This window comes from Rhinopithecus bieti, unplaced genomic scaffold, assembly GCF_001698545.2.
Source record: "Rhinopithecus bieti isolate Rb0 unplaced genomic scaffold, ASM169854v2 scaffold_3062, whole genome shotgun sequence".
Taxonomy (NCBI): Eukaryota; Metazoa; Chordata; class Mammalia; order Primates; family Cercopithecidae; genus Rhinopithecus; species Rhinopithecus bieti.
The window spans coordinates 2,749,815-2,759,678 of NW_016804432.1; positions in this window are offsets into that span (position 1 = coordinate 2,749,815).

Here is a 9,864-nt window from a genome sequence, read left to right on the forward strand (position 1 = left end):
GGGAGTTATACATGATATAAATGATGAATTGATGGGTGCTGACGAGTTGATGGGTGCAGCACACCAACATGGCACAAGTATACATATGTAACAAACCTGCACGTTATGCACATGTACCTTAGAACTTGAAGTATAATAAAAATAAATAAATAAATAAATAAATAAATAAATAAATAAATACATAAAAAAAGAAAAGTGAAAGAGAAGATCTTATTCAATATTTGAAGCGGGCAACATCTTCACTTCAGAAATACGTTATAAGCCAAAATTTCTAATTTCAAAAATTGCACGTTTGAAGAAGTCATATTTGATCTTTTCTGATCAGCCTGTAGTAAGTTTAACATTTTAAAATAAAGGTTGGTATTTTTTATTGTGTGTGATCTACTGATCAGGAGCCCTTCAGAGTCTGAACTCGCTTTTGTTGGCTTGCTAAGGATGGGGATAGGTCAGGATGGAGGAGGAGAAGGAAGGAAACTAAAATCTGTTGTGGTTCAGTAGTCTCTACGTGCACAAAGTATTTTATAAGCCTAACAACTACTATTGATGATGGTTTCCACATACTTATTTCTCTGTAATTTAAATGTAAATATAGAAGACATTAGCTTTAATTTTCATTAAGTTGTGCTTGGTTACATGTTTGCTTTTTATTATAAATAATACTTAAAGCAACTTTTAAAAAAGTAGGGAAAATAAGGTCACGTAATTGATCTTACCTTAGGAATATTTTTGGGAAAAAAGAGCAAATTGTTGACCTTGGCTGACATAAAAGAGAGAAGGAGAAAAGCAAGTCCAATGTTGTTAAATATTTATGTCATATAACATGTAATCTTCCTGCATTAAGATACTCTGCTAATCCTGAGTAATATGAAGCTAGATTTGCAGGGAAGGATAGCAGGGACACTGAGAGAGGGGGAGAAAAAATCCCAAAACCTTCGTCATAAATGTGGAAAGAGCCCCCACCTTTCAGCAAATATAAGAGACACATGGTGGGGCAGGTCTACAGCAGGGCCCGGGTGGAAGGGAACAGTGACTTTGTGTAGTGTGAGGCAGCCCCTGAAGCAGCTATGCAGTCCTGCAAGTATTGTATCACCAAAATGATATGACCCAATGCTTGAAGGAGAAGCTGAGTCTGTACCAAAGGGATGGGTAGTGGACTAGGTCTGGAATCATTATGGGTAATGGTAAGACATGTGTTACCTCATTTACACTTCACAACAATGCCCCTGTGATGTGGGTTTTACCTTCTATGTTGACACCTAGAGAGATCTGGCACCAGAACCAAGACTTGGATCTTCTGCTCCAATTCCTTGTGGCTTTTCACCATTATCATAGGGATAATATTTTAGCAAGTTAAGATATTAGTGGGGTAGGTGCAGTGGCTCATGCCTGTAATCCCAGCACTTTGGGAGGCCAAGGTGCACAGATCACTTGAGCCCAGGAATTGGAGGCCAGCCTGGTCGACATGGTGAAACCCTATCAATACAAAAAATACAAAAATTAGCTGTCCATGGTGGTATGTGCCTGTAGTCCCAGCAACTCGGGAGGCTGTGGCAGGAGAATTGCTTGAGCCTGGGAGGTCAAGGCTGCAGTGATCTGTGATTATGCCATTACACTCAGCTTGAGCAACAGAGTGAGATCCTGTCTCAAAATAAAATAAAATGAAAAAAATATTAGCATATGCCTCCTGTGAAGATATCCTAACAGAGTTCTCAGAGTGAGGGGAACATATTGACAAACAGTGATTTCCAGATGGTTCCATTAAATCTGCTAAGTGCCCAGCCTTACTCTTAATGTATCTGGTAAGTCGGGGAGAATGCACTCCTCATGGAGCCCAGTGTCAGTATTGTGTAGGAAGAGTGCCTGTGGGGGCCCAGGGAGGGTTCAGAAAAAGCTGAGCTTGTTATTCTCTCCCTGAAGGAATTATCTGATAAGGGCAGAGACATCTGTAGGGACTCCAAGAGTGTGCTAAGGATGTTACCAGTCTCAGAGCTCAGTTAGGTGTGCAAATATGTAGAATTAGGTGATGTACCTCCTATCCTAATTGGCATGATGCCAGAGAGCTCTCTGAGAAAGAACTTGAACTCCATCCACATTTATAATTACAGTTTGTATTTCTACAACCCTGACAGATGAACGTGGTGGCATTGATAAAAGCCATATTGCAGGGGGAAGTAAGAGGCCCCCAGATGTGGAGCTTGAATACTTTTGACTTATGGGAAGTAGAAGAAAGATGGTATGAGGAGAGTTGAGATGAAAAAGGCAGGTGGGACCGGGCTCAGTGGCTCAAGCCTGTAATCCCAGCACTTTGGGAAGCCGAAAAGGGCGGATCACGAGGTCAGGAGATCGAGACCAGCCTGGCTAACACGGTGAAACCCCGTCTCTACTAAAAAATACAAAAAACTAGCCGGGCGAGGTGGTGGGCGCCTGTAGTCCCAGCTACTCGGGAGGCTGAGGCAGGAGAATGGTGTAAACCCGGGGAGGAGGAGCTTGCAGTGAGCTGAGATCTGGCCACTGCGCTCCAGGCCTGGGTGACAGAGCGAGACTCCGTCTTCAAAAAAAAAAAAAAAACCAGAAAAAAAAAAAAAAAGAAAAAGCAGTGGGTTAACATGGAGAAATTAAGTAGGACTTCCATTTAAAAAATTGCAGTTAGAAATAATGTGTTGAATTTGCTTTGAATTTATGTTTACCTTAGAGCAAAATAAGTATCTCTTTGCTGATAGCAATGTTTCCTGTCAAGAAATAAAAGTTGGAAGAAAGTTTGCAAATGAATGCAATAATGAAAATAGTTTATTGTGATAGGCGTTATTATTGAATATATATTATTTCTAAGAGGCTTAAGTCCATTTTAGGATGAATTTGCATGAAGGGACTTTTGGGTGTGGTGGGGATTTTATACTGTGCCAGTTTAGCTAAGCTGGAACTGCATCTTCCAAATTATTCTCTATATTGTCCTCAGTTAGGGCTGGTCACCAGAGAAATTTGTTTGAGATTCAAAATGGGTCAGGCAGAAACTTTGACATTTGGAAGGTCAGTTCAGGGCCCCAGGTACAAATTATACTTGTAAGTAATCTGTTGGCTCACCTTTGTGTGATGGGACAACAGCTCTTCCAACTCCTGCCGCATATTCTTTTATAGCTTCTCTGAGTCTTGGGCCAGGACTGTGTGGAGCTTCGAGGGGAAAGGGCCTAGGTTTTTCAGGCCACTCATATCATCCAGATTTGAAATGGGGAGAAACAGACAACACAGGTACCAGTTTACCCTCACAGGCTTGTCATTGCTCTCTCTGTTTGGCTTGCAGCTTTCTTTCCAAGTACTTGCTCTGCTGATCTACAACAACCTTAGGCCCACTGCTAGATGCAGAGCCATTAATAAAGATCCTTTGACCAGACTTGAGTCAGGCTCATCTAAACTGTCTTCTCGACTAGGCCCTGATCTTGGTCTCTGTGTTTGATCCACTTAGTACAGTTTTAGCAAGAATTGTGCTAAATTAGTTTAGCAAAAATCTCCCACCCTTGGTATCTGATAAAATTCCTCACCCCTCAGCTTTTTAATCTAATCCCCTGGCCTGCCTTCAGCAAGTATCCTGTTAAGTCAGTTTGGCCAGAATCGCCTCTTACACCTGGCGTTTCCTCTTAGTGCTTTTTCATCCACTGAGCTTCCACCCCGCTTCTTAGCTATAAACTCCACTTGACCTTGTTGTATTTATAGTTGAGCTCAATCTTTCTCCCTACTGCAAAACTCTCATTGTAGTAGTCTCTTCTTCAGTAACATCCTTCTTCCTGTCTTTAAGCAGTGTCGGAATAATTTTTTTCTGTAACACCAACAACCTCCCATCGTCTTCTTCACTAGTTCTGCTTTGTGGTCTTACTGACTTTCCTCTGATAGTTTAAACTGTCCCTTTCTCGACCTTTATCTCCTCAACTGCTCCCCAAATTGTGGAAGGCCTAATTCCTATAATAAATTCCTTATTCACATCAATCATAGTGGTACTGCTTATCTGCTCAAACCCTAACTGATATGGTCACCGTATTTGTGCAACGCCTACTTTGTGAAAGATGAGAACCTCTAAGGAAATTACTCTTTGAGTGCACTTCCGTCTAAATTAGGTGTACCCTGACAGAGCAGAGGAAATAATAATTAACTTTTACAACTCTTTACAGTTGTCAAGTGGTTAAAGTCTGAAAATGTCTCCTACACTTGAATTAAATATCCAGTAGGAAAAGGATTCATATTAATCAGAGAAGAGATTTCTATCATGATGAAATCTGAAAAGTAAGTATTTTGTTTTATAGTACCGTTAACATGAACCAGGAGACTTTAGTGACCAGGAAATGTTACGGTGATAACATACCAACAAAATATATTTAAAATATGTAGACCATTGGATGATTACATAGGAACATTGATCACTTTTAGCATAGGCAATTCTAATTTATATCTTCATAAGGATCTAAAAGGACGAAGAGTTGTTTCATTTAATTGAAGTGAAAATGTGAGATTAATTAACTTGGCAATTATTTGTGTGTTACAGAAGGTACAGAGAGAACTCTTCAGAAAGCAGTGGAACATTGTTAGATCCTGTATTCTTCAAATTTTTTTAGACTACTGAGTGAAGTACTTCCCAGATGTAAACCTCTAGTCAGTAGGTCTTGTGGGAAACAACATACCATTTCTTTTCTTTCTTTTTTTTTTTTTGAGATGGACTCTCACTCTGTCACCCAGGCTGGAGTGCAGTGACGCCATCTTGGCTCACTGCAAGCTCCACCTCCTAGGTTCACGCCATTCTCCTGCCTCAGCCTCCTGTGCAGCTGGGACTAGAGGCACCGGTCACCACGCCCGGCTAATTTTTTTGTGTTTTTAGTAGAGACAGGGTTTCACCGTGTTCGCCAGAATGGTCTTGATTTCCTGACCTTGTGATCTGCCCGCCTCGGCCTCCCAAAGTGCTGGGATTACAGGTGTGAGCCACTGCGCCCAGCCACCATTTATTTTTCAAGAAGAATAATTTTTTGAATTGAACTCTCGTGTCCTACAAGATGTATATAATACAGCATAATTTTAAGCATTTACGTTTTGCTTATTCTTCTTCCTCATCACATTCTTCTAAAATATTAACATAGATTAGAATTTAGAATCAAATTTTCGTCTTTGCATTTTTCACTTGGTGATCATTATGATTAACTTGAGTTTGAAATCACAATTTCATGCATTTCCTCAGCTTGAATTCCTCATTCCCCACAAAGTGGGGATTCATGTAAACACATAATACTATGAGAGTAAGGCAAGTCAGAGTGGGGCACCATCATGTGAGGCAGGGGTTGCATGAAAGGCAGAGGTGGGGTGTTTCAGTGCAGAAAAGGACAGTATTTCCTCATCTATAAAATGGGAGGGGTTGGGCCAAATCTCTCATTTTCAAATATATTTTATTTGCGGAACCATTTGTTTAAATGCAGCCATCCTCCAAAAAACAAACAAACAAAAAAAAACAAAACAAAACAAAAAAAAACTCAGTGTGTAAAACAGAACCACTCTGATTGAGGAGGAGTGGGACACCTTCCCTACTCCTCCACATCCTTCCTCCCTACTCCTAAGTATAAAACTACTTTCAAATAAAGTGTACGGAGGTTAGAAAATGTTTGAAAATGTACCGTTTCCATACTCTTATTTTATTTTATTTTTGGTTTTTAACATTTGTATAAATTTTGTTAACATGCATAGATTACTTAGTGGTGAAGTCAGGATTTTAGGGTATCCATCACCCAAATAACGTACACTGTACCCATCAAGTAATCTCTCATCATCCACCTTCTTTTCTCCCTCTCCCTTCCAAGTCTCTGTTGTCTATCATTTCACGGTCTATGCCCGTGTGAAAGAGTTATTTAGCTCCTACTTTTAAGTGACAGCATGAGGTATTTGTCTTTCTATGTCTTACTTGTTTCATTAAAGTTAATTGCCTCCAGTTTTATCCATGTTGCTGAACAAGATATGATTTTTTATGGCTGAATAATATTCAGTTGTGTCTATATATGACATTTTCTTTTCTTTTCTTTTCTTTCTTTCTTTTTTTTTTTTTGAGCTGGAGTCTTGCTTTAGTCACCCAGGCTGGAGTGCAATGGTGTGCTCTTGGCTCACTGCAACCTCTGCCTCCTGGGTTCAAGCAGTTCTCCTGCCTCAGCCTCCCGAGTAGCTGGGATTACAGGCATCTGCTACCATGCCTGGCTAATTTTTGTATTTTTAGTAGAGACTGGGTTTCACCATGTTGGTCAGGCTGGTCTCTTTGGCCAGGCTGGTCTCGAACTCCTGATCTTGCGATCTGCCCACCTCGGCCTCCCAAAGTGCTGGGATTACAGGTGTGAGCCACAACGCCCGACTGACATTTTCTTTATCCAGTCATCCATTGGTGGACATGGAGGGTGACCATATCTTTGAATGCAGAAACATACAGATGTAGGTTTCTTCTTGTTACAATTATTTCTTTTCCTTTGGGTAGATACCCAGTAGTGGGATTGCTCATTTTAAAGTTGAGAAAACTGAGGCCCAGAAACTTCTCCAAAATCAAACAGTTTAATGTTAGTTCTCAAAACTGGAACTAGAACATGGGTCCTGGTTTCCCTAAATCTGATTTTCCTACTTTTATGTGGGGTTCTGGCCAGATTTATAAACTTTTAAGGAGTGTCGTCTATCCAACCACTTCCTCACGTTTCACTTTCTGTCCTTCTCTGAAAACTGCAACAATCCTATAAAATAAAAATTTTTACATGGAATTTTCTGTTTTAATCTTACCAAGAGGTTTATTTTGGTTTGTTTTCCTTTTTTGGTAAGTATTTGGAATAGTATTATGTGAAAATCATGGCTCTATAAATTACTGTTTGATCATAAAAATAGAGTGGTCATTTTAAACCACGTATGCCCATCTCTGCCATAAATAAGAATGTGGTCTGTTACAGTGGATTATCATTCATTAGCTTATTCAATAAATATTTATTTATTGTGCATTATGGTATCTCGTCTCTAATGATGGCCCCTGATAAACCATATGCTTCCAGCTGTTCATGCGTTTGTGTAGAACTCTCTCACACTGAATCTGGGTTGACTTTGATTACTTTAACAATAGAATGTGATAGAAGTGATGTTATATTAGTTCACATCCTAAGCATTAAGACCTGGAAGCTTACATTTTTGCATTTTTTGGAAGATCTACACCACCATGTAAGAAGGTCGGCAGTCCTGCTGGAGAGACTATGTGGAGAAACCTTATGTAGAAAGAGAGGCCTGAGGCTATTGGAAGAGGGGAAAGGGGAAAGATTGATTCAGCCAGGAGATGGGGAGAGAGAAGTTGAGTGATTCAGTGGTTCCAGAGTCCCAGCTGAGCCCAGACAGAGTGATCCATACAATCCAGTCAAGTCTCCGGGTGACTTCAGCCCAAAGATTGTTTTTATTAAGTTACAGTCTTTTAAAAACCTAGGATAGTGGTACTTTTGATAGCACAATTGTCTCCGAAAATCTGTTTGATTTTTGTTCTTTTTGTCTATCCTACTTTGTGCTTGTCAGGCTTTCGTGGAGTCACATTCTTTTTACTGAGCCATTTATTTGCCCCATTACTGAGTTTTAATTGGCTTTTGTCGCAAGACTATTTTTAATTTCATCTGAAATTGAGATGAGAAATAGTTGCAGCTTTCAGGTCGGAAACTTCTGGGATTTCTGGATTCTCTATTTTCCCTTGAATCACTGCTTATAAATAGGCCAGTTCTTTTTCTGAGTTCACTTCTTGTACAGTCTTGATAAACACAGCTAGTAATGACCAAATACACTAGTAACATTTTGTTCTTCAGTTTCTTCACCTGAAGCTGTATATTCTTTAGGTTTATTTTATTTTTTTATTTCAACTTTTATTTTAGATGCATGGGGTACATGTGTAGATTTGTTACATGGGAATATTGTTTGATGCTGAGGTTTGGAGTACGGATGCCATCACCCAGATAGTGAGCATAGTATCTGATAGGTAGTTTTTAAAACACCCCCCTCCACAGCGTCTTTTGTTCCCATATTTATGTCCATGTTTATTAGATTTCTTACCTGTTTAAGGTATTGTAGGTGACAGTTTCACCAAATATTTTATACGTGTATAACATGGGTCACCATTTTTCCAGCTCCCGATAATAGTTTCCATGCCACTCTCTGTCAGGTATTCAATATAGGGCTATATATTTTGGTGATAGCAGCACCTCACTTCTAGGTCCCAATTTCTGTATGTCAACTTGCTATAGTAACAAAATCTCAGGGACTTGCAACAACAAAGCATTTATTAATATTTCTCATTCACATGGCATAGAGACTGGTTGGATGTGGTTTTGCTCCAAGTGTCTTCTCATTCTAGAACCCAGGTTAAAGAAGTACTTATATGGACATTCCCATTCATGTGGCAGAAGGAATGTCCAAGAACCACAGAAGAAGCTCCTGATGTTTCATGAAGCTTCTGCTTAGATGTGGCATACATAATGGGTACTCACCTTCCACTGATCAAAACTTAAGTAGTCAAGGCCAATGCCAATTAAATGAAAAGGTATACTTTCCCTGAAGAAGGAATGCAAGTCACAAGACAATAGTTTGTCATTCTTTTAGAGGGAAGAGGGTAGTGAATAATTGAAAAAAAAAAAAAGCTGTCTATCATAAACATGCATATGCATTTCCTTTTGCTTGTAGTTTTGCTTCATACAATCTTTCTGTTGAACCCAGTCTCACTGCTCTTTGACTTACCTGTTAACCCGACCAGTTATGACCTATGTGTCAATGTTGCTTTGTTCTTTTTTCTAGTTTGTATAGTTGCTTGCAGCCTGCCTGCTCCCATGTCAGACTTGCTTGTGTCTGCATTCTGGCTTGCAAAACCATCAGGATTTCCTACTCTTTGACTACTTCTCCCATTCTGATATGTGAGCAACAAACCAAGCCTTTGTAAAATCCAAGTTTAGATTGACTATGGGCTAGTGATCAAATTATTGTGCAGTTTTACTTGAAGCATAAAGAAATTAGATAACAGATTATTTGATAGCTAGGACTAGAAGGTTCTATTCCACAATTATATCCAAGAACCTCTCTGAGCTACTCAAGGAGATAATTTGTCATTGACGTTAAATTCTGATTTAGAAAAGAAAGTTATTTCTCTTGTAATTCTGGTTAGAATAAACGTGATCTTTTTACCTTGGAGTGTTAATTTTACTTGAAGATAAAAGCCCTTTTTGGATTTTTATACTTTTGAGGTTTCATTTATTCTGACATAGAGGGATAGCTATAATACACTATTGAGTAAAGAAAGCAAATTTCTGATGGATCTTATAGAATGGCTCACTTTTATATATAGTTTTTTTCTATACATACAAGAATATGTATGTTTGTGTATATGTGAAGGTATCTATATAGCTATTGGCTGTTGATACATACCACACTGATAAGTATGTGCTTCTTGGGAATGGAGATGGAAGACTTATTTTTTCTTTATATAATCTTATGTTTAAATTTTTACAAGCATATGTTATCTTTTTCATAAAAGGAGAAAACTAAAAGTATAGCTGAAAGTCACTGAAAATTTTGTCAAATGCAAAAGCAAAATCTGCGGAACTTTTTTCTGTCACTAAATTTCATATTATTTTATGAAAATCCAGAAAGAGGAACATTTTCCTGCACAGCAAGTTATTAGGAAACTTATTTTGTATGTATTTTGGGAATGTGGTGTTATTAGTTGTACAGCCAGTCAAAGGTATGATGAACTACTGTAGCAGGAAAATGTGATTCACACACTTTCTGGTAGGGCTCTTTGGATCTATATGCCTGCTCTGGACATGTGCTTTATTGGCCAGTCTGTGGAAACCA